Here is a 24,730-nt window from a genome sequence, read left to right on the forward strand (position 1 = left end):
ACACTGCTACATAAGTAAACTTGACTTAAATCAGAATCACAACATGTATTTTCACAGGTATACCTGTTTTCCTGTCCAGCTGTTAGACACTTAGCCACTGTTTGCACACAGCTTATCCCCCTGTGGACCTCCATGATGGAGCCAGACGGGGGTTGCTGGGCAATTTGTGATATGACTGCAAAGTTTCTATTAGCGGGGCACAGAGGGATGAACAGTTCGGTAAAATAAATGACGCCGCAGTGAGAATATCTACCAGCGCAGTGTAGGTTCAGGGTCACTTGTGTAGAGCTTATGCCGCTCCTATAATTTTGTTGCATTTATTTTCTCTTCCTTATTTTTCTTCTGGCTAAATCCCCAGACAAGGTAACCCTCTGCCCTCCACACACTGTCTCTTTGATTCACCCTGAATTTTCTCTCCCCCTCTTCTCATTTTCTTTCTAACTCCACACTCTTTCGCTCTATCCCCCCTCCCTCCCTCTGTCTCTCTCTCTCTCTTTCCCCCCTCTGCACTCCTCTCCCTCCCTCTCCCTGCAGTAGCAACCCAATAAAGGATGTTGTTAATATCATTAGGCAGACTTCCTCCGGCCCAGCGCCCAGCCCACTCCTTTTCAGCCATAATCAAGCGTGCACACTAACTATCAAAGGAGACATCGCTAATAAACTACCACACTGGAGCGGAAAAACACACACATACACTGCAGTGTAGTGAAATAAATGTGTTCAAGTTGGAACTGAGGAGATGGGTGGGGGTGGCTTGGGGGGGGTGGGGGGGTGGGGGTGTTGGTGTGGGTTACCCAGACAACACTAATAAAGTATACTCCAAAGGCTAGCATAGTCCAATGCAAATCTGCCACTTAAGCACACTAAATTAATTGGGGTTGAGGGACATGTACACAAGCAGACATAGCTAATAAAGTGTGCTTGGAGAAGAGGCAAATGCTGTCAGTTTAGTAGGTTTAAATGGGAAGGGGGGGGGGGGGGGGGCTACGTGGCTTCCTGTTGCACTGCAGTCATTTGCTGTAAATCATCCCTAAAACGGGAGTGCATATTGTCGGCTGCATGGCTTGAAAGTGTTCTCTCCTGACAGCTGAATGCTACAGTGCATATATCAGCAGTTAAACACGGCCTAAAGGGAATACATGATGCAATGCCGTGAGCAAGGAGCACCACGTTTAACAGAAGAAGAAAAAAAAGAGTAGTGGGAGGCCAATGTCGTGAGACTGCTAAGAGAGCATGGCGCACAGAGAGCACAGATTCTCATGCAAGCACGGGCAATTATTTGACAAAACGAAAAGAGGAGGTGTCAAGCGTGCACATTCTTCATCCTTTTGATTGAAGAGACACAGAAGTTACATTTTATTCATCACCTTGGCTACATTAATTTGAGCTTTCTGATGAAAACGAGGACAGTCAAGCAAATAGATCATCTCTAGTATCCTTTGAGTGCACTACGGCACAATGATAATTCTGCCTTATTCAATCTTGGATCTTATTTCCAAAGAATCTGTCATTGTTTTCATTGTGGAAGAAAACACTGTACGCACCAACCTTCCCAAAGCTGGTAAACACAACAGAAAAACAGTGGCCAAACTTTCTAAGGTAACATATATAGATGTAAACTTCACTTTCCTGTGCGATGAGGGATTTTTACTGACAATGTTGATGATCAATTCATCAGCTGACCTAATGTGACTTCTTGCTGTCCTCTTTTTTATGATATGCAGAATGCTGAGCCAAAGCAACCATATCATAGCCATAGCCAGTCTAATGGATTATGGTGAACAGGAGGGTCACTAGTTCACAACATCAGAATAAGAGTCAAAACTGCATAAAACTATATTTAGAACCAAATGATGAATTTGAACGAACATTTAACACAAGAGCAGTACAGGATGCTTCTTGACACTGATAAGTCAAACCTCCTCTTGTGCATCAGAGCAACCATTGGGATTTTTCAGTGTTATGTGGCCACCACTGAGCTCCACTGTCATGCTTTATTTATCCCTTTCCCTCTGCACTGTAATGGAAATATAAAAGGGTGCATTGATTAGTGTTTAAGGATCAGGCTTTAATAGATTAAAAGCCCCCGGCTCTGAGAGAGGCACTCACTCTCACAAACACACAAACACACACACACACACACACACACACACACACACACACACACACACACACACACACACACACAAACACGTGGGCCTAAACGCAACTTTTTATACACACCAACAGGCAAATATGTGGACGGATATGGGAAGAGATGGACATAAGCAGTAACATACAAGTACGGACAGGAGCTTCACACGCTCGAGTGGACAAAGACATCAGATGGATATAAAGCTGCACAAACACACACACACACACACACACACACACACACACACACACACACACACATACCTTCAGCCAGCAGTGCCAGCGGCAGAGCCCTAAGCTTTTCAACAATATATATATATATATATTTCATAGCTGCGATAAATAAATATATCTGAAATCCGCCCATAGAAGCGATGAAGATATCTGCATGTCATTATCATAAAGTGGGAGCGCTAATGTTGATTTTCCGATTGATGGAAAACTCATTCATTTTTTAACATAGTGCATTATTAATAATGTGGCACGATCCCAGAGTTGTGAACATTGCCTACACACAGGGGTGGTGATGTCAGGTCTCAATTTGAGTTTGGAAAAAAATGAAGTAAACATGCAAATAAATGAGGATGGCTGTGTTTCATCGTCCCACTGCTGATGCCGGAGCGCAGATCTGAATACGATATACCAGGAAACAGTAGCTGCGACTGCAGTAATCCAGTGTATTAATGTTTTCAGGTTATTTTGGTGAAATAGGTTCCACATTGTACCAGCAACTCCTTTTTTCCACATTTGAGCCCTGAGAAAATGATGTGTCATTTGCAGATCTGTTGCATAACATTGTTTTTGGCGGCAGACCTGCAATTTTACCTGTTTGAAAACACCAAATTCAATTTAATTGTGATGATTATTGCTGTGAAAAAGAGAGAAAAGCTGCTCCTGTATTCTGCTCTCTCCTCTTCTCCTCGCTGCATTTCATTTCTCACCTCTCCTTCCATTTGTCTCCTGTGACCATTGTCACGTCACAAGCATCGCATTGATTCTGACCAGCTTGTCCTCTTTTGTTTTCTCTAATCTTTGCACCTCATCCTCTTCTCTGACCTCAATCACGCATGTGGCCATAATGGTGTTAGACTCCCCATCCTCCTTTATATTGCACCTATCCTTTCCTCAGACCTTCTCCTACTACGCACTGATCACAGTCGTGTCTGTTGATAGTTTTTCCTGACCTCTAAATTCCTCCCCTCACCTCCACACCCTGTCCCATGGTTTCAAGTCTCAAGTCTCTTGACCACAATTACGTTTGCCTTTAGCCTCTGCCAGGTCTCTCCACTTCTCTCATTGGCTCCTCTCTCCTGCCACCTTCCTTCTAGTCCCAATCATGCCTGATTGTATCCTTCAGTAAAACTATCTTCTGCTCCTTAATTGAATCTCCTGTGTTCTTCTTCCCTTGCTCCTCTCCTCTGACCACAATCACTTTTGTTGTTAGCCTCCTCTGAACCTCTCCTCTCGTCTTTCCCGTGCTCTCGTCTCTTTTAATCCCTCACTCAAGAATCAAATATGTTGTTAGCTATGCCTAGCCTCTCCACTGTCCTGTCAGGTCTTCAGTGTCTGTTGTATTCTCCTATTTTGCCTCGGGTGAGAGCATTCTTGCCTGTTAGACTCAACTTTTCCCTCGAGAAGTGACCACAGTCTTGTCTGCTATTAGCCACACTTGACCTCTGCAGCTGCAAGTTGTCCTCTCACGCCTTGTCTTAGGATGCAGGAAACAGGCAACATTTCACAGCTGGCAGAGTCAAACAGGTAATGTAAGAATGAGGATGACGCATTTTATAATACCATCTCTGCTTCCCTTTATGTTGCCCATATTGATACTGATTCCCATCTCCATTAAAGCATTTTTGTGTAACTTGTTTGCAATGGCCCAGACCAGGCATGTAAAACCTATTCCACAAAGGGCCGTGTGGCTGCAGGTTTTTCCTCCAACCAATCAAGGGCACACAGTCTGACCAATCAGCTGTCTCAAGAGTGAGATCAGCTGATAAAATGAGTCAAGTCTGGTGTGCCGCTGCTTGGTTGGAAAGAAAAGCTTCAGCCACTCGGCCCTTTGTGGAATAGGTTTGACATATGTGGCCTAGCCTGTCCTAAAAAAAAAAAGTTTTCAATAAATAGAAGAGCTGTGAACCTTGAGGATCAAAGCATATCACCCCGCTGACATTAATGATTAATGTACACACCAAACTGTAAATGTCTCCTCTCTGCGGTCATACAGCTGTGCAGTTCTTCAGAGAAGCAGCTTATTGCAGAAATAACGGATTTCACTACAGACTGTTGGACTGTTGAATAATGTCACATTCACGTCACAACTGGTAATTTCTGACATCTACGATAGCTACTGCTTGACGAAAAGAACACAGGTGTCAAATAACCCGTGGAAAGAAATGGGTGAAAAGCCACAGTTGCGTCTAAATAAAGCCCAATATTAGCGCTAGTTTGCTTGATTCAGCCCATTGAAAAGGTGTTGCATACTGTATCAGCTGTCATCAAATCGCTATAACAATGAAACACGATTTTCTATCTGCTGTGACCACATGCTAGCAGCAGCAGCAGCAGGAGCAACTGTCTTGGAAAAGAAAATTGTAGGAGGTTTTCTCATTCTTTCTCTTCTGCCTATATGGCATGGATGCAGCACAACCACATACGGTGCCAATTTGCCTTAATCATTGTTTTCAGCATGTAGTGAGAAAGCAAAGCATGTGCTTAATGAAAAAAAAAAAAAGAAGAAGAAGAAGCTCTAATACTGAGCAGTAAACAAAGTCACAACATACGTGGATGGATTGATGGAAGGATGGTTTCACATCACACATCTACTGCTGCAAGACATTGCTAATGATTCTCTCACAAGTTTCCTCGTGTATTCCTGTACCGCATACAAAATGTACTCTGGTACTGTAGCCTGTAGGCACATTTACTGCACTCTGCTTATCCTCAAGATGCACTTAAATATACAGCGTGCGGGTGTTGAAGGAAATCATTTTTTACATGTTGAATGTAAACACTTCATGTGTTAGAATGCATAAATAAGTGTGTGCATTGGTTCTAACATATATATTGTAGATTAAAGTGGCTGATGGCTCATTGGAACTGTACGTTAGCAGAATGCAAATATCTCTCAGATGTCTAATGGCCGTGGGAGAAATAGACTTAAAAAGATGTCCGCCCCCTACTGGAGAAGGCAGCTTTGGTGTGTGTCTGCATGTGTGTAGAGGAGTACAGGGGCTAGTGTAAGTGTTTGAGAGGGGGAGCGATGCATATTCATAAACGGGTTTATCCATTACTCTCCTTTCATCCCCCGTTTGCTTTGATCAGAAAGTTCCGAAAGTTAGAAGAGTCATACTCTTCTATTGCCTGGGCTGCACGAACGCTACAGGGGCTGAATGGAGAGCTGTCTAAGGATGAAAACGGAGCAGAGGCGAGCAGATACACACACACACGCTGACACACACACTGACCCACGAGCGCACACGTAAGTTGACAGACAAAAAGGCAACCTGACAGACTGACTGAGTCACAAGCAGAGGAACAGGCAAATACACAAACAGAACAAAAAGGCAGTACAAATATAGGAATTTAGAAAAAAAAAAAAAAAATCTGCTAACATCCACGCAGAGAAGCTCCCAACCACAAACAGCCAAGAGTTTTTTATAAACATTTCACAACTTTCTATAATTCAAGGTCTTGCTCTACATGGCGATGCTATGAGTTATGGCACGAGAGAGTGGTTTAATATCTGCATGTCCTCGCTGTATTAAAAATGTACAAAGAAAGCACACGAGTTCTTTTGGATTACTGAAATAATTACACACCGAGTCCCCCTCTGAGCCAGATCTTCCAGCTCGGGGTGCAGAGAGGAAACTGTTGTAAAATGCGGATCTCTGAAATGCATGTGAGGCTGCTTAATTGGGGCCAAATCTTAACAAAATCTTGTCATGTTTTCACACCCTTAGGTGCATTTAGATAAAAGCACACAGCAAGTGGCATATCTAACTAAAGAGAGAGAGAGAGAGAGAGGGGAGACGGGGAAAGCGTGGGAGCTGTGCGTTGCAAGGAGAGGAGCAGTGGCTTTCTTATGTCTTCGCTGCCTTTTGGAGGCTCGTTGCGTACAAAGCTCTCGCCTGCATTTGTTTCACAGAGGCATGCAATACGTCTCTGATGCCTGCATGTACACAGAAACACGCTTAATCAAAATCTATTTATTTCTCCCCACCACTCTAGCCTCTCTTCCTTTCACTTTTCCTCTCTCTTACTCTCTCCCAGGGTTGGGGTTCGAAGTGTTCCGTCACATTAAAATGAAGCGCATCAGTTTATCAAACCTGGATCCTTTTGAAAACAGCTTTTAGTAGTAGCTTTATTGAATTTCTCCAACTGAGACATATAATGTTGGGCGAATGCAGCATGTCTGACACAGTGAACAAAGGTTTAGCCTGCTCGGTTTTGCACACATTGCTTGCTTCTTGCAGCGACTTGCTGTAGATCCTGATTCAGGGCTATTAAGTTGATAAGGATAAATTGCAGAGGAATGAAAGCTGAACAGTGAAACGGCGACTACTGAGACATTACGTGGTCAGTTCCACGTTTCACCAGAGACGAATCACCTCTCTGTTGCTGAACTGCAAAAGAACACGGTCCACTTAGGATTGCAGAGTGGTGTCTTTTTTTTTTTTTGCTAACAAACAACCTTTGGCCAAGTACAGACATCTGCTTACAGAGACCAGACAACAGCCAAAGGTTTATCATATTGCCAGTGAGATAAAGTGATGTTTGACATTGCAACAGGTGAAGCATGCTAACTTTACCTGCATATTTCTGTGCAGGTCTCTGCTTCAGAACCCAGCCCTCCTGAAACTGTTTTCAAGGTGAGAAAAGCCACTGAATCTCTATATCTACATGCACATCCCGACCACTCTCTCCCCCCTCTTCTCCACACCGGCTTCCAATTTGTAGTCTTTGTGTACGTTACAGCAGTGAGATCCCCCCGCCAGCCCGGATCAGGCCCGCGATTGGACATCTGTCGGAGGATGTTTACCCAGGCAGTAAGTATGTTAGGGGAAATATTATCCTAGTTTTACCTTACCTTTCTTCTGTCTGAAGCATAAACACCCGCAATGGGAGGTGGGGATGGGAGAGGAGAGGCAAAAAGGAAAAAGAAGGAGTGCAGAGAAGGTAAATGGACCTGAGAGAGTAAGAGAGAAGGATGAGGGGAAAGGCTGAGAAAGGGAGGAAAGGAGAAGTCAATGGATGAAGATACACTGGGGGAAAAGAAGCTCAGAAGTATCTAAAGCACATTTTTACTAGCAACGTAACAGAAATGCACACTTTGTCTTTTTCTCAGTCATCACAGATCCTTCAGCAAGTACCATTCTCTAATTTAAGGACTTTTTTTTATTTCTCAAGGTTAGAATAATAATAGTAACTTTTCTTCCCCCCCTGCTGAGAAATGGCATTAATTTTATCTTCAGAAAATGTCTAAATGAGAAGACATAAAACGTCAAATTTCAGGCGGATAGTCCAGGAAGTCTCCACAGCTTTTTATAGTCTGTTAAAAATCAATATACAGTTTACATGCATGTCTGTCTGGTGCTTGGCATCCAGGCCTACACAGACGGGCACACAGATGCTTGCCATGCACACAAACACGAGTTCTGCCTTTTCCTCGTTATCTCACTATCTCTCTCTCTCTCTCTCTCTCTCTCTCTCTCTCTCTCTCTATCGCACACAACCACGCATGCACACGCACACAGGCCTCTTCCCGTCTGGTGTTGCTTCCAACCTAAAACCAAACCATGTGTAGGAGCTATCCTGTGCTGGCCTAAACTGTATGCCCTGTTGGTGCTAGGTCCGTCGTTTTCTGCCCGTCTCTCTGCTCTCTGTCTGTCTGTCTCTTTGTGCCTCTCTGTGTGCCTTTGACAGCAAGTGTCTTTGCTCCTACTTGCTGGTCTGTCTGCCTTTTTTTTTTTTTTTTTTTTTTGCTTTTCTTTTTCACCATTCATCTTTTGCCTATTTTGCTTGTTAATCATTACTGTCTCCCTCCAGCTGCCTATCTGCCCTCATCTGCTAGGCTGTGTCTTTCTTATTTGTATCCTTCTCCATCTGTCTGCCCGCCTGTCTGTCTAGCTGTCTTTCCCTCCCTTGAACTCTCTCTGTCAGCCTTTCTATTTGCACCCCCCCCTTCTCCCCCCATCTCCCATCTCTCCCTCCCGCTCCACCACCAACTAGGCATGAAAACGGTGCTCCATTAGGAGTGGCTGGGCTAAGCCCAGTCAGACACACACTGCTTTGATCAGCCATGAGCTGGGCTAAACACCCCGCTAAACTCCCAGTCTGAGGAGGGGGTGTTGAGGGAGAGCAAAAGTGGCGAGAGTTACCAAGGAATGGGACCGGGAAGATCAAAACGGAGTAATGAGATGGAGACACAATAAAAGGGAAACATACCGACTGAAAAGAGAAGCTCAATTTCCCAAGTTGTCTCACATGTTTCCCAACCTCTGGCCTTTATCACATTTTCCTTCACATCTTTTTTTAGTTTTCTTTTGCACACCTGCACACCTTTTTTTCCCTCCACAACCTCCAGGTAGCCTCTGAAATGCTTCACTAATAACCTCTGCAGGTGCACAACACAGAGAAGTTCAGACAACGATGAGAGTGAAAGAAGTAACATGAAAACACAATCAGCTCAGATGTCTGAATTTTAGGAAGTTCCCCAACCAATCTTTGCAGCATCTTTCTTGCAGGGCAGCTGTCTTGTTAGTTAAATAAATAGTGTCCCCAGTCCAAAAGCACTTTGTCTAGGAGGGAGAACAAGACAAACCCAGAGAGAGATATACAGTGACCAGACCTCCATAACTGACAACAGTAAAAAAAAAAGAAAAAAGAGCCAGAGCTCTCCACATTCAGGCAGGCAGATACTAAACCAGCAGCAGCAAAAGGACAAAAAGCTCCCGTCTTTTTCTCCCAAGGAGAGAAGAGAAAAGGGATTTCCGCTCAGTGCTAATCAATCAGGCCGTGATAATGGCTCCCATGCCTAGCTGTCGACTGGAGGGGTCAAGGCATCCCGTGACCCAGCGCCCAGGGCCCAGGGGCCAAAGCCCCTCTCAGAATAGCACCCCAGGACGGACTCCCCGGGCTAATTGTCCAAGCCAGTGTCAGCCTTTTCAATGCCCCCCCTTACCCTCCCCTTCTTCCACTTTCTCCTTCATTCCTCTCTCTTTCTTCTCCCGTTCCCTCCCCTCCCTCCTCACAACTCTGCGATCCTCTCTCTTTCTACGTGACTGTGGAATCTACTGTGTATACCAGCATGTACCAGCGTGGGGGAGAAAATGAGATAGAGTTGGATGAAAAAAACGAGCACGTAGAGCTTCGGAGGCATAGAGAAATGGAGGGGGCTGCAGACAGGGAGAAAAGTTAATGAAAAGACAGAGACAGGGAAGGATAGTGAGAAGTGGGACAGCGTGTCAGAGAGAGAGGGATCAGCGGTGGCAACAAAAACGAGTAGTAAAGGAGGTGAGAAGGGAGGATGAAAGAGTCAGAGACAGCGAGTCAGTGAGACAGACAGATACAGAGATAGTTGGACAGATGAGATAAGGAGGAGGAGAGGCAGCGACTGTCCCCTTTCCCCCAGGACATCACTCATATCACTGGAAAAGACTGCTGTGTTCTATCCCCTTCCATCTGCATATCAATGGGTTTCTATTAATCACAGCCAGAGCAGCGTGTGTCTCAGGGAATCTGCTCAACATCAGTACGGCTGACCACCACAATGCAGCCGGCATACAAAACACAAAAAGACAGAGGGAACATGCACACACACACGCACACACACACACACACAGGAAAGCACAAGAGTCCGAAGCAAACCCCACTCCAGCTCCGGGCAATGGCATTCCTCTCATTCCAAGTGCACGCTGCTAATTAACAGCATTAGATCCCACAGACAGAGGGACAGATTGATGGAGAGGCATCCCGATGTTGCACTAGCACCACATCTCCGCTCTCTTCTGTCACCTTCCCTTCTTTTCCCTTTTTTTTCTCCCTCACAGTCCCTTTCATCCAACTCTCTTTCCCTCTCTCAATCCCTGTCAGGTCCGTGGTCAGACGGCGCTGAAGAAGAGCAAAGTCCATTAAAAAAAAGAAAAAAAAAAATTAAAATAAGAAAAATATGAAAATCAATTGGCTACTCACTGAGAACCTCCTCTTTTTCTGTATTTCTTTTTTTTTTCCTGATCTGTCACTCCTTATCCTCTTCTCCACTGTAGCGAGGGGAGTGTGTCTATCCCGGCGTGTGTGTTGTGTCAGTCCGATAGAGGAAAGTTGCCGTCTGCGTGCATGAGCGTGTGTGTGTGCGTGCGTGAAGGAGAGAGGGAACGTGTGCGTCTGTCTCTGTGTCTCGCACTGCTCTGAGTGAGAGAGCCGAGGCTGTTTTAAACAGGCTGCTCTCCCCATGTGACCAGCCCAGCCACAGGCAGGAATACATTACTGAGACACACACACACACGCACACACACGCACACACACGCTCTCTCTCTCCCCTTCTCTCTCTCTCTCTCTCTCGCCTATATACCCACACCGTGTCCACAGTGCACCCCCTAGCCACCGCTCAGGGTAGTGGAGGGAACAGCCCACACACATAATATGCATGTGCACACACATACACACACACACACACACACACACACACACACACACACACACACACAGAAATACAGCAAACACACACTGACTAACAGGAGGAATTATGGGAGCAATCTGAGTTCACGCTATGCACGTTATGCACACTGAAATACCAAAACCTTGTATGAACACAGTGTTGATACCTTTTGTCAAAGAGCATCACAGTGAAGACAGTAACAAAAAAAAAAAAAAAAAAATCAATAAATTTAATACAATTAGAGAAAAATTCATCCAATTAAATATTTTTTTCAGTTTTTTTTGATCTTTCCATCTCTGCTGTGGCTGCGCTTCACACCTGGAAGCACTGACCTTTTCAGTAATGGAAACCTTTTAAAGTTGACCTTCTGCAGCAAGGCTGATACAACTGCATTACAGCTATTACACCTTAAGGAACAGCAATGGAAAACACCACAGACAAAGTGTTTCAGCTGAAGTATATGTATATTGGTAGTTACAAAAAAATACATTTTCAAAAAGCCCTTCACAAATATTTAAAGTGAGTGCACAACGTGACAGGGTGAACGGAGAGGATGATAGATTTTGTCTTGAAAAAATATTCCTGGGAGAAACATCGATAGATCGCCAAGGCTACAAAACACTACAGGTGCATCGTTATTCTTTCTAACAAATGCAGCCGGTACAGCGTTCGGACTGCATGGGCAATAGATTGCTGATCAGCTCCTGAAACATTCATCATTTAATGTTCAGGAACTTTCAGCACCATATTGCTGCTCTTGAGAACCTTGAACTGGAATAAATGGCTGCTGAAAGTCATTTATTATCACAATAATACCCAAGAGGGCAGTCTTTTCTGTGATTACGAGCACCATTCGCAACACCGGTTTAACACAGTACCTCCAAATGTCGACACATCCCGGCCTGAGGCGTGTGTCTGCCAGAGACCATATAAAGCTATTTGACTCAGTGTTTTAGTCTGAACTGGCTCTGTGAGCTTCATGGTTAACTGCATCTTTTTTTTTTCCCTCTTTCGAATCTCTTTTTTTTAACCACTCCACCACCTGGTGTGTCCACCTGCCATGGGCACAGTTAAACGGGAATTGTGGTTTCTTCAAACCAAGGATGCACCAATATGACTCTGACTCTGGTAACACAGAGATGTGGATGGCAACATTATGGGCGACACGTGCCAAATTCTCTATTGTTGGCTGCAACAATCAACACAAAAATCTTCATTTACTCCCACCATCCAAGAAAGTGAATATCCAGTCCAAACCAAAACTGAAGCTCAAGGATGGATCAAGGACTGTGATATAAATTTTAGGTCATATCACCCGCCCCTAACTGGTGCCGATACGAGTAATGGGTGTCAGATATTGGCTCTGAAACTGCATTGCAATGTGGCATTAACCTCTCATCAGGTGAGAAGGTAGGCAAAAGAGGAGCAGTGTCATCAGTTTGGAGATATTTTAGGATAAGTGATGATGCCAAAAGTAGAGCAAACTGTAAACTATCCTCTGCTAAATTGTCAAGAGGAGGGATAAAAGTAGCTCATTTCACAAGCGATTCGATAAAACATCTAAAGACAGAACACAACACAGAGTTCAAGGAGTTTGCTAATGCTAGCATTCCTGCTTAAAACCTTATTTTAACAGTTTTGACCACCATTTCATTTAATAATGATCGCATGACATTAATCACATCTTAGTTATTTGCTGAGATCTGGGAATGCGGCAACATTACGAAAATAACCAGCATAATTTGGTCAGTGAGTACCAAGTTTGGTGCCCAACCATACATCCCAGGACATTAAACATAGCATATATAATTCCCAAATGATAGTGTTCATAAACATAAACGGTGGGTCGCTAAGTGATAGAGGGCTTTGAAACAAAACAAGAACTAACATCAGTAAAAAACAAATAAGCCAAAGAAAGGTTATCTGTGTAAAGCCAACGCAAAATTGTCTTCCTGCATGCGCAATTCTACACCGCTGACAGTGATAAAGTTCACAAAGCGTATTGAAACAGACAGATGCAGGCGTGATGTACAAGTTAACATGGCACAACAAAAGCACAATATTTCCACTTGCTAAAAGACAAAGCTGTAACTGTTAGTCACCACTTACATAACCATGTTTGCAGTTGGCGTCATAGCATAATTCCAGTCTCTCCTGAAGTTGTGCAGGACTAACATGGCCTGAGCATGAAGCATGGCTCATCTATGTTCCGCTCAAATGTTCTAAAAGGAGGAAAATGAAACTCAGGGAATGTGTGAATACAGTGAAGCTCAGTTCACTTAATTGGCGCCCAGGGCAATGCTAAGTAACTTAGAGGCAAAAAAACTTAAAAAAAAAAAAAAAAAAAAAAAAAGGCAGTGTCTGCCCCCATGCTATATTCCCTCTTGTACTGTACGCTAGCAAACTGTAATTTTTATCTCTGATGAGGTTGACTAAAATTTGGCTGTTCAGAGACCCTCCTGCACAAACATCTAATTATAACATTTCATTACATTAAATTTCTATTTGAGCACCTAATATGGTTGCATTAATTTGGAAGTGCAATGATGTGTACTTAAATATTTTCACTTTATTTGGCAATGATTTAGTTGATGGTTTAGTTCAGGAATAGCAATGATGCCCGACACATCCGGAGCTGTAGGTAATCCTGAATACCTGATTTTAGACTTATCAGTGAGTGACAATTATGATCACAATCACTACTATATCCAGAGTGTGAATGAAGAAAAACAAAAATCAACAGATGCCAGGCAGAATTTACTACATTTGCTGAGCTCCAGGCTACAGTTTTGTAAATTACACAATTCACAGTTGCTGTGGAGAGCAACCCCAAATCCTGTCAGACAGAACTGAGTGACAGTAAATATCGTGCAGCAGTACACCAAGGTGAGAGTTTTGCTCCTTTGATCCCAGACATGAAACTACAGCTCTGCCTCCAGGCCAAACTGAAGTGGATTGACTGATTTCAAATGCTCTCTAACGTGAACATCAACAAATTATCATAGGTCCCAACTGACAAACACCTTCACTCAATTTCGAAACTATCTGCGGCTCAGCCCTGCAATTCAAGGACTTATGGAGGGCATCAAATAAAAGTTTGCTCCATCAGGGTCCATTTAGAGGAAGTAGGTCAGACAGTCTTTACAGACCCTTCTCTAAATACCTAGCAGGCATCCCTGTGCAATATTTGGGACTGTAATAACTTGAACGTAAGTAACTTTGCTCTTGTCAACATCATCAGTCATCATTTGGTTAAAGTTGAAGTAAGCTGCTCCCTCACATTTCCAAAGGTTGCTGTTCTATATCTGACCCTGACCATCCTTACGCTGTGCGAAAGTAGTTTTTTTAGTGTCAAAGAAACAAAGAAAAACTGTTCCAGAGTGTCAGTTTGTCTGGAATAATTGAGATGAAGGAAAACTCAGTGATAGCAACTGTCTGTGTGATTTGGTCTTCATGGTGGACATTATCAAGACCCTCTCAGAGCCGAACCTCAAGCTCCAGCCAGCTGCTCAGCTCTCTGCCTTCAAATGTGAAATTAAAGCTGTGGCAAGGGCAACTGGGGATTTTCCCCATTCTCAGGAGACATGCATGCAAGTTTGCATCTCTGTTTGGGACAATCTACTTATGCGAATAGCTCTTTTCAATACTGACTCAGTTTTGCTCAAGACTGACTGACCCAAACCTGGAAAACCAGCTGCAAGCATCACCATCATCACTACCATCTGACAACACACGCCTCGCCAAAGACAAGCAGTACCAGCAGTAACAGAGCTTAGCGTGATATATGTGTTCAATAATTTGGTATGGCCCTCGAAGGATGTTCGAAAAATCAAAATGTCCCTTGGTAGGAAAAAGGTCTCCCACCCCTGAATTACAGCCTGCATGTCAGATGTGCACACAAGAGTTTTTCAAATGCAAATAACATGTTCTCTGCACAAAAAATATTTGTACAAGTCTCTCACAAAGAAAAAGTTGGAGTGAAATTTCATTGTGGAAAGTGAGGGCATCAGGGCTAAGCTGCATGCACTTGCCTACAGCCAAGGTCAAGATCTAACTTGGGCAATTGAATGACCCAATAAAAGGGTCATCGGGTTCTTGAACCTCTGGTTGAAGTGTAGTTTGAAGTCTCAAATTGGGATTAAAAAATATTGTTTTTAAGTCAGTGCGAAGTCTATCGATTTTTTAATATAGAGCATTTTAATGTTTAAGACAAGTTGAATAAAGAAAGCAAACATTGTGACATTGTTGCAAAGGCATATGGAGTTTTTCACTGCAAAGTGAGAAAGTAAACAAGGATAAACACTCCTATTCACTGTATACTAGAAATTCAATTAACACGATTTACTCTTGACACCCAGTCTATAAACATAATTATTGAATAATTGCTTTCAGGCAGCACAATATACACTAAAGAGACTGTGAAACTGTTTGTATTGCAAAATTAAAAACTAGCTTCCTTTGGATGAAATCAGGTAGGATACGATTAGGTTCATTTTTATCACAAAATTACTCTATATGGCTTTGAATTCAAGTGTTGAAATACAGTTGTACAGCCAATGAGATAATGAGAGAAAAGGTTTGATGAACAGCATAAAATGACACTCGAAAGTCTTACTGCAGGCTCTGCAAGACCACAGAGACTGTGTGCAGGATTAAATGTGGGGGCAGCAACTGTGAGAGATGCTGTTGGGGTATCAGGTGAACTGTACTGGCTATACTGCCAGTTGTCCTGATCAGTTTTTATTTTGCATATATGAAGATGTGAGCTTAATGAGTCCTGTGCAGTTATTAATGCTGTCCACCTACTGTTGGACTTGGTGTCCCAAGAATCTCCCTCTGAAATCAGAAAGCTGTGTATAATGCTGTGATAACAATTTTTTCAGAGTCCAAACAAAAGGCACAGATATAGATCCACATTATGCATGCAAATAGAATTTATATCATGTAAACAGCATATTGAAAAATGATTGTTATGGACTTCGAGAAGCACACCAGCCATCCCTCCGTAAGACTTACGTAAAACTAGCCCTTAAATCTGCTTTTGGCTCATGCACCATACCTCCACATTGACTACAGAAGTGGTGCCTGTACATTAAAAAAACAAAACAAACAAACAAAAAAAAAGACCCGGTTCACACCAATTAATTATTTGAATTAATTAAGTGTTTGTAACATGGCTCGTTCAATTATACCCATTTCTAACTGTTTCTTGAGATGAGAGTGCCATCGTTGTCATGTCAACCTCTGCCTACCAAAACAGTTCACAAACAACACTCGGAAAACTGACAGGTCAGGTCGAGGGATTAGTAAGGGCCTGCTCTCCACTGATAAATAGAGTTTACAGAGTTTTTAAAATGGCAGTCACCTTCTAGCAGTGCCAAGTCTCTTAAGTTGCAATCCCTGCCGCGCTGTCTTGTAATGATAAGAACTAATAAATTCTAAACAATATTAGTTACAATGAGGCGTACACGTCCCTTCTGTGGACGGTACATTAAAGCTGAATTTGAACAGAATGCTAATCTCGCCCTTAGTCCCTAAATGCCATCATAACAGGTTTATACTAAAATTGAATGGCTAATTCGCATTCACAGACTGTGCTGAACAAAGTCCCCAGGACCATTGTGAAGAAATCTTGAGTTTGAAATTGAATAATGTGAATTACAGGTCATGAGTTTATTCCCTGCCATGCATTAATCCTACCTGGAGATAAGAGAGTAAAATGAATGTTTGAGCAAAACTGATTCAGTCATTCTCTGTAAGGTTTTAATTCTCAGCAGATGCCAAACTCTGCCTCGGGCTCGGTATCTCGTGGAATATAATCATCTTAATGAAAGCATTGTGGATATGTGTTCAAATTCATGGAAATTATTGCCTAAAAATAGGTTATCTAAGAGTATTTGTTGGAGTGGAAGGAAAGCACAACAGAGATTTCCACACAAAAAATTAAAATATATATATATATATATATTAATCTGACAAGGTATAGTGATAATCATAATATGAGTATGAGCCGTCTTTGAATCTCAGCTTGAAACAATATAACACTATCAAGATGAAAATTGATGGTTACACATTTTAACACTAGCTCCAAGATCAAAGGTGGAGCAAATTAATGGGGTTCCTGAGGCTTAACATCTCTGCTTTATATGTTTGCACAATGAAATCTAGGTCCTCTATGTTACACAGCAATCTCTTCATTTTCAGAGGCATCAGTGCTCTAAGGGCAGCGCTTCTCAGGTTCCCATATATAAGCGACAGGAATTTGAAAAAGCCACAAGAATCACCAGCAATTCCCATTGAGAGGAAGAGTAAGGTAGCACTGAAAGCTTAATCACAACTATTGACCTGGGGACCTCGTTTTTTAGCTCAGTAATGAGAAGGTCCTGCCACGGTGACTCATAATTAACCCATCACCTTGTAGGGACACACAATGGACAAAATCCGATCACGGATTTGCACAGAAAAGTTTGTGTAAGCATGCTATTGATTATGGTGACTGAAATCATTATCCTTACTACACTTTGTACATGCAGTGAAGAAGGACGTAGAATCCAAAGCAGTCCTGGTGGTTAGAGCAAGAGAATTTATGCTATGTTACATCAATGATAACCTCAGGTCATTTTCGTTTGATATTATTCTCGCTGCATACTGCAGTTGGGTAACCCCAGTCAACATCAAGTTCTAAGAACCTACAGAAATGACAACCACAGATTACATGAGCCTGCACTAAGATGTACAGTTCTGAAAAGAGGCAAAACAATTCATCAAACAGCTCATAATGAAATGGCCAACCTAGTGTGGGCTGGATGAGCCACAGCAAAGGGCAACTGGCTACCTTTCACTGCACTGCCTCCTAACAACATGTGCACTTCAGACAGTTTTCCTAGAAGCATTGCAATACAAGCAGTAAATTTGGTCAATAACCTTTTTGCTGCGTTGCCCTTTATAAACGGTGTAGAGGTTGAAAATGTAGAAAGACTAAAATGGTGACTTTCTAAGTAAATATCGGTGTGGTTTCAAAGCCAAAGACAGGTGTTTTTGGTCACCAAGTGAATGAAAGTTTACTAGAAGACCTTTCTCTTTGCTTGGTCTCCACCAGCTCCTGAGGTAAATATCTTGCTCTTTAGCTGGTAAGGGCTACACTATGTTCACCAGCTATGCACTTTGTGTGGCTGCCTTTGGGTGCAGAGCCGGCAGAGTACAATGGATTTTTTAGAACTTTTTCACTGCAAGCAGCTGCGTGCTGCGGCTGAATACAATGCTATGAGAGCAGTGACGGAGGACCAAAGCGGAAAAGTTGTGGGACGGACAGCTAAACAAGCCAAGACTGCTCAGATTTTAGTGATAATTCTCTGTAGGTTCATCACTACGAGCAGCCCCTTTCACATTGTCACATTTGCTTTCACACTGTCATTTGATTCATTGCTATAATAAAAAAAATCTTGATTATAGCCTCTTGGAAATGAGAGCCTTAAGTTTCAGGGCAAAATTAAAAGATTTAAAGAACATGAAAAACATCCCTCTTGAGTTGTTGAGGAATATACAGTTTCCCTTGAACAAATGCGAAGTCCAAACAATCAACATTTGGTTTCCTCTTGCAATGGTTTCAATTTCATGAAAGCATTTTGAATGACTGGAACTTGGAACTGTGTGCCAATTGGTCAAGAGCTCTGAGCAGCAGGCTGCTGCTTCTCATTCTGGAAGAAAAAAGACATTTGATAAATGAAGTTGAAAAATGATAATTTGTTTTGCGTTGTCGTTTTTCACGGCTGATCGTCCTCTTAACCATTACAGTCTGTGTGAGAACCATCAAACAGGTCGTGGTTTCCTCTGAATACAGCATTTTGGAACACATTGTTCTTGAAAGCTTCACCGCAAGAAAACAAAACTTATGTCCATCCACTGTTGCTCTCCTTGAGGATTTCAACACGCTTGCATCATCTTTTGTTCGTGTGTGTGCGTGCATTTGCGTGTGTGTTTGTGTTAAGGGGAGAGAGCACATGCGTTCATGGGTAACACTGTTTATGTGTCTTTCTTTGACGATGTGTGTGAGACAAAGAGCGTGTGTGAGGGTGAGATCCAGCGCACATGTGTGTTTGGACTTTCTTGGGAGAGACGAGTGTGAGGTGTGTGTGTGTGTGTGTGTCTGTGTGTGTCTGTGTGTGCAGGGGAGAGACAGAGAAAGTGTATGATAAATATTCAGTGTTTATCAGCATGTCTGGGGGTGTTCGCTGAGGTCAGGGAGATAGATTCCTCCTCATTGGGAGACTGCGGATGGAAAGCAACAACACGCCTTTGGGCCCCTCGGCGCTTGATTCCCGGAATCACAAACAGCATCCGGCCCACAAGCCTCCATCAGTGCTAAGCCAATATTTATTTGCTCTGATAAGACGAACACAAAATGTCATTGTTCGCCATGCAGGGTATGTTTGCCTGTTGGATTGTTTGCCTTCCTAAAATTGGAAGTCTTTAGCAGTGATACCGCTGCAGGCTGTGCTGGTGTCATTATGTCAAACGTCTGTCCGTGTCTTCCTATCGACTTACAAGTTTACCCGCAGAGGCGATGCAGGGGAAGGGATGATATGATGGTGATTTCTTTTCGTTCCACTAAAGTGTTGGTTGAAATGTTTGGTATCCTTGCGAGCCAGAGCTCGTTCCTGATCCTGTTGGGTAAAGGATCAAACAGTTTCAAATGAAACACACCATGACCGATCGATCAATCATTTTAGTGTTTAAAGCTGAACAAGTCTCCGACTCCCACTCAGAACTACGTACTGCTGAGTAAGAAGTTCACCCAATGTAATTACTTTTTTTTTTTAATTAATGAATAGCGTACTGGATTAAATCATTTCAGGATGTTTGCTTGTTTTCTTTCTTTGCATGTTTTGTAACTGAGACTTAGTAACATTTGGAGTGTCGAGCTGCCAATCCTAGAAAACCCTGACGTGACATAAGAGAGATATTCTGTCATACTATTGAAAACTCTCTCCTCTGATGGACTAATGGAAAGTAATGTAAGAAATTACTTCTGATTTTGAGCAATTTGTAATCAAGTAATTTATGCAAATTGCTATTTTGCAATGAGCAGTTGATAGTTTTGTCCATAAGTTGGTCCATGAGACCTTAGGTTGTTCACCACAAGCGTGTATTCTTGTGCTCACAGCTCTTTATTCTAGTCCCAGAGAACCTGCAGATTTTATATTCCTCGCCCTGTCATGCAAGAGAAACAGTTCCAGGTTCCATTTGTCATTCAGGAGTTATAATAAAACATTATTTTTCCTTTTACATCACCAAAATATGATATTCTCACAGTGTGGCATGCTTGACATTTCCCTTGCCTAATAAATATATTGAATTCCCTGAAAATATATTGAACGTGGCTCTTTACTATTACTCATTCAATGAGAACTAATACTTTATGATTTAGTCTGTCTCTCACTCTTTTTGTCTGGTCCACTTGCTATCCCCTCATCTCTTTTGCAACCTTACCATTTCCCATTAGCCTGTATTTTTATTTGTTTCCTCCCTTTCTCTCACCTGCCCTCTTTATTGCTCTCTCACTCCCTACTCATTATTTTCCTCCCTTTTTCTTCGACTCTCCCATTTTCTGTTCCTCTTGCTCTGTCTTATTCGCTCTGTTGGTCTCTCTGTGGCTCCCTGCTGACAAAAGCAGCAGGATGATTGTCTCAGAAACATTTCATGTCGTATCTGATGAGAATATTGTCAAAACATAAAATGTAAATGGCGTCAGAGACTAATCTGGCTCTTGTAATGTTTTTACGTGTTCCCATATTCTAATCGTAGACATCTGAGGCTCAGGGTTGAATATAGCTATTAAGGAGAAGAGGAGGAAAACAACTGGGCTGGCAGGTATGTTAAGTGAATAAATAACAAGAACACCTTACAATCAATATGTCTCATCATCAATAAAAAACAAATTCATGATCCAATTCTGGATTCTTGTGCTCATCTTCAGAGCTCTGTATGGTCAGGCAACTACCAGCACTGGTGAGCTATGATGCCTTGCATCACCACTGAGACCTTCTCATCCAAGCTGGTTCACTGTACCTCACTTCAGGCTTAAAACTAAAGAAGACAGGGGCCTTTGAGGATTAGCCTTCTAAACCTTGGAACTCAGTCCCTTTGGTCTTGAGCTGCCTTTTAAGAGCACCCACAAAGTCCACAGATCTCAAAACCAATCTCTTTACACTTGCCTTTGTTTAGTTTTATTATAATTTTTTTTCCACCCTTGTATAGTATCTGTCTCATGTTTCTTGCTTTGGTCTTTTATTGTGAAGCACTTTGTGACATCTACTCTAGAAAGGTGCTATACAAATAAACCTACTGAAAACCCAATACGTCAACACCACAAACTTAACCAAGGGTTAGGTCAGCACCTTGCCGACACAGTTTGGATAAAACTGGAAAGTTTCAAGGTTCAGAAAAGTTGTATTTACGGCAAAGCTAGTGGTCTGAACAGATGTTCCTGTTAGTGTCCATCCTGAGAGAGTTAGACAGGCATACACACAGAGAAACAAACACACACGTGCACACACTAATAAGCATGTATACACACTCAAAAATATACCCCTGCACATGCAAGCTCTCACACATGCATCATTTTTATATATATATATATATATATATATATATATATATTTATATATTTATATTTGTGAAGGCCTGCATTAACATGATGGATTCCTGTATCCCTCACCTCATCCTTAACCATCCCAGATAGACGACTAACCCCAACCCTTATATTATTTTATCTGTGCATGAGCAACACCAACAACACCCCTGGGACGTACACTGCCTCGTTTTTTACCTAACCTTGACTTAAGCCTGATTCAAAACTTAACTCTCAAACCAGGTCTTAATCATTAAATACATGGTTACCCTTATCCAGACCAGCTTTTCTGTGTCCAGGTGTGAGCTGTGTCCCCATAATGTGATTTTGTGAACAGTCTGGTTTTTAATGTTAGTGTATAAAACAAGATTTCATTTGCAATGTTACAGCAGCAAAGTGTATAGTGTAATAGTAAGAAGTATTAGTAAAAACTTAGGGCAAGATTTCGCAAGATATGATGCATAATGAACAATATAAAGAGTAAAAGCAGACCACGCCACAGAACAGGGGTGGGGAACTTCACAGGGCCACAAGGCAATTCAAAATGTGAAAAAGCTGCTGCTGAGCTAAACCTGAAACTCCTGCCAGCTTCTCAGCTCTTTGCTTTCAAATGTGAAATCATTTGCGCTACAAAGAAACAGCATCCCAGCAGTTCTTTGCAAAACTGAATCTTGACTCGGTTCCACTCAAGACAGACTGACCCTACCATGAAAAAAGGCCGCAAGTGGCATCGTCATCACAACCATCTGATGTCAGACGCCTAACCAGAGAGAAGCAGTTCCAGCCATCGCAGAAGTTAATCATTTATTATGGTCCTCGTAGGATGTTGTAACAATTGAAATGGCCTTTGATAGGAAAAAGGTTCCAAACCCCTGTCATAGAAGATGGCTGAAACCACCACAGTCACCACAGAGCAGGCTGAGGGTCACCTTCACCCTACAACTAAATCTGGTACTTCAATTCTTTTACTTTGAAAACACCTATCAACCCAAATCTTACTGTGAAATCTAATTCTAACATTCACCCTCAAACCATCTCATCTCACATGGTGGCTTGGCATTTTGCTGTGGTGAGTGTTGACATGTATCTTGTGACGGCCACATGTAGTGATGCTCCTAATTTGACAGCTGTCTAATCACCAGTTTGTTAAATACTAGCTGGACTAAGGATAATTTTTGATTGCTTTCACACTGTGCATTTTTGAAACCGTCATTCCATCCTGCACGATTTGATGCCAACCCAAATGTTGGGTCTATTACAAAGAGGATTTACATGCAATCGAGTTGTCTCTCCTCTGACAGCAGCAGTCAAACACATCACAAGAGTGTTTAAAGTCTGCCAGCAATTCAGCACAGTCATGGGCTTATCAGTAAGGTGAAATCCTCATGTAAGATGTGAAAAAATGATGTCATATGACAGTACTGTGCACAGCATATCAGACACCCTCCTGAGTGTCTTTTAAATTAGAAAGGAACTAACAGAGCAGATAGCTTTGACTTAAGTACAGGCCTCTTTTAAAACATGATTTGAGTGACAGGGACGATGAAGTTGTGGCTAATTGTGCCTCAAACCTACTCATATTCCTGACTGAATATTTAGTCCATGCTAATCCTTTTGATGACTAAGATGATTAGTGCCAATCAAAGAGGAGGCAGAAAAAGGGGCCCAGTAAGGTTTTCCCCAGAGATGGGCAGACCTGAGATATATCACAGCGGCAGTCGAAGCAATGCCATTATTAACTGATAGAACGATGTCAAGTGAGCTAACTGATGCAATGAAGCTTTAAAATCATGATTAACCACATCACAATGTGACCATGAGACTGCATTTATCACATTTTCAAAATGGGCTTTTGCAGTGGCCTTTCTGAAATGCCATCAAATACACTTGAAGACAAGTTCACAACGACAGTGTAGTTAAATTCTGTAGCCTCAGCTGCATGGGTAGCTGTGCTCTGTCGTTTTGTTCCTTACTGTCATGATTATGACACAGAAAATCCATTTATTGAATCATAATCAACAGCTTTGTCATGATCATCTTGACCACCTGTCAGGCAGCATGACAAGCCCAGGAAAAACAGATGATGCGACCATCTCTAAAGTGACTAAACTCCATGCCAGCTGGCTACAGAATGTTTTTTTTCCCCCCTTCATTTATGTGGTATGCTGATTCAATGTTTCAAATACATGTCTTACCATAGATTATTTCATGGGTATTTCAGCTATCCAGTGAGCGTCAATAGATGTGGGTTGGCAGCATTTAAACTTTGCTGTGGGTCTGTGATGTCTGTGAAACACTGAAACACTTAATGCAGCGAACATTGCAGCATGAATACAGCTTTTTATGGTAAAATTGGATTCATAACAAATAGTTATACACTTAGATTTGGTTGAACAGGGTCATCTCTTTGAGGGAGTTCTTAAAGAATCTGAGCAGGGAGAGCTAATTCCATCTTAAACACGAACATTACATCTCAGTAAAAAGAGTTTTCAGTAAGAAATGTCAGGTTATAATGGCCGCTCTGTACATCTGTTTGAATATGACCAGATGTTGCTAGTCAGCTGGTAGCCAAGCAGCAGATATATGAGGCACTGATGGTCAAGCATGAATGAAGCAGTTGATATCAGTCAGCTGTGTAAGTACAACTTCAACACTCTGCCTAAACTCACACTAAGCTCCATTATAAACTGTACCGCGAGTAAATACACTTTTCATTACCTCAAGGAAGGTTTAAATCAACACACGGCACACCGGTCAAGAGTTTTTCTCTCACCTCTCTGCAACACTGATGAAAAATGAAACATAATAGAAGTGGATTGACTTTAGCTTATTAGTCACAACCTGCATTACCCAGTATAGTGAACACATGTTGTGCTGACACAGACAAAAAAAAAAAAAAAAAAAAAAAACACATGCCAAAGCTTGGTTATTGTTTCACTGCAGCTGAATTGAAGATTTTCATTTCAGTTGCATCATTGCTCTTGGGTCACTGTCACTCACCTCACACACAAAAGAGGAAATGCTGTAGAATATTTTGCCAGTAAATAAACACTGATGAAAACTGAGTGAATCTTGAGAAATCTAATTACATATTCTATGCGTAACTGAATATGTAGACAGCCAGTGCTCAGTCACCTTTTACACAGACCGCAGCTGCTGTCGTAGTGTAAACATGTTATTAGTATGTGTCATGTTGGCTGAGTATGCCTTCACACACGTCTGGTTAAACCATAATCACAGGTATCGCTTGGCGAGTAACAAGGAACAAGGAACATTCTGTAATAAGACTCGAGAGAAGAGACATTTTG

At 42.2% G+C, this 24,730-nt stretch overlaps 1 protein-coding gene across 1 annotated transcript in view; it reads right to left on the reverse strand.

The window, feature by feature from the left end:
- The window catches only part of cntfr (ciliary neurotrophic factor receptor), a 202,143-nt gene extending 191,593 nt beyond the window's left edge, over nucleotides 1–10,550 (reverse strand). Inside the window, exon 1 of the mRNA XM_076758967.1 lies at nucleotides 10,327–10,550. The gene's annotated coding sequence lies outside the window, so the exon portion shown is untranslated. The remainder of the gene's footprint in view (nucleotides 1–10,326) is intronic.
- Nucleotides 10,551–24,730: the final 14,180 nt, after the last annotated feature.

The sequence above is a fragment of the Chaetodon auriga genome, chromosome 19, assembly GCF_051107435.1.
Source record: "Chaetodon auriga isolate fChaAug3 chromosome 19, fChaAug3.hap1, whole genome shotgun sequence".
NCBI lineage: Eukaryota > Metazoa > Chordata > Actinopteri > Chaetodontiformes > Chaetodontidae > Chaetodon > Chaetodon auriga.